The following is a 1,935-nucleotide window of genomic DNA, read 5'->3' on the forward strand; positions in this document are numbered from 1 at the left end:
TCTCTCTCTCTCTCTCTCTCTCTCTCTCTCTCTCTCTCTCTCTCTCTCTCTCCCTCCCTCTCGTGTGTGTAATCTCCATGGCTATGATTTCTTAATCTCCAAACTTACATTCAATCAACATTGGGTTTTTGTATGTGTGCTGAACTTTCAGGATCTATTTACTGTCTTTATACAGAAAAAAGCAGGAAAACACATAATAAGCTGCAAAGTACTCAGTGCTTTGTATGGGATACACTGTCTCTAAAGCATCTCAGAAGACCGACCCCTAGACTATATGCCTTAGGGTGGAATATTCCATAACAGGTGCTAAAGAAAATATTCATTTCTTATTTGATAACTTGCAAATGAAGACATTACTTTCATAGTTTTGCCATTGTTAACATTGTCTAACATCTGCCTCATTTTGAGTTGATCAAGTGTAGATGTCAGCTATATTTAAAACTGAACAGAAAGTGTAGAAAAACTATCTAAATTACTAGATGAAACCTGATCATCTACAGTTAATTTGAATGGTTTATTATTATCAAGGATAATCTTTTATAAATTATTGCATTAGAGAAAATGATCAAAGGAAAAGATCTGTAGAGTTTTCCTAATAATATCTTCCAACTTTTGTTCTCCAAATTACCATGAAAAGCAATCTTGTATAACACAGATAATAAGCACACCTCTGTCTTCTACAATTTTGTACAATTTCTATTTGGCTTTCTGAAAGAAAGGAAGTTCTAAGGAAGTGACTAGAGAGATGGCTCAGTGGGTTCTTTGTCAGGGGCCACATGGTAGTTCACAACTGTGTGTAACTTACAACTATAGAGAGTCCAATGCCCTCTTCTGACATATGCAAGCACTGTGCATGCAAAGAATTCACAGAAGTACATGTAAACAAAATATCCCTATATGTAAAATAAAATAATTCCTTTTTGAGCAGCTCAGTTGAAGTAATTAATTAAAACGGCCTCTGGTCATGCCAACTATCTCAGCTGCGGAAGCTTTCCAAGCTCAGCTGCCATGTTCCATGGCCATAGGCCATGTGCACACAGCAGCTAGAACTGGCCAGCAAGAATCACCAGCCTTGCCACCCATGAGTTGTCAGCATGTGAGATGGCTCAGTCTCCCACAATGTCTCTGCAAGGCTGGGCATTGACTAGGCCATCCCACCATCCATGTAGGCTCAGTAGAAAGATGAGACTCTAATGCTTAAAGATTAATCAAAAGCTTATATATTTGACAATGATCAGTAACAATATACCCATACAATCAGAAGTGTAACCCAATACCCAACCTAGATATACCAACTACCTTTGACTGCTACAGACAAGTGAACATCTGCCTCCATGCCCTCTCTCTTTCTCGTTCTCTCCTCCTGTCTCCTAGCTCCTCCTCTTCCCTTTCCTCCTCTCCTCCTTACTCCTCCACTTCCTCTTCCTCTCCCAACTCCTCCCACCTTAGCACCTCCTACAAACAGCCCCCAAGATGGCTGAAGTGGAGTAGAAGTAGTAGACCTTCAGCAAGTTCACCTACCATGGCATGGACCTGGACCATCACCAGTGTTGGTAGCAGGACTTACTACTCAAGAACTTGAGAAAGGCAAAGGAGGTCTATACATGGAAAAGCCAAAGGTACTAAAGAAGCACCTGATGGACACGATCATTATGTATGAAGATGTAGCCAGCATTGTGGGTGTATAAAAATTTAAGCCCTTCAAACAGGTGGATATCAAACAGAGATGATCAGACACTACCTTGGTGATTTCTCCATCACCCTCAAGCCTGTGGAAGCATGGCTGGCCTGGCCTTGGTGCTACCCACTCATCCCCTTCATCCCCCACAAATGGTATCCATGACCAATAAAGATTTGTGTAGAAAAAAGAAAGAAGAGAGAGAGAGAGAGAGAGAGAGAGAGAGAGAGAGAGAGAGAGAGAGAAAGAGAAGAAAG

The sequence above is a fragment of the Grammomys surdaster genome, unplaced genomic scaffold (genome assembly GCF_004785775.1).
Source record: "Grammomys surdaster isolate TR1022 unplaced genomic scaffold, NIH_TR_1.0 373, whole genome shotgun sequence".
Classification (NCBI taxonomy): Eukaryota; Metazoa; Chordata; class Mammalia; order Rodentia; family Muridae; genus Grammomys; species Grammomys surdaster.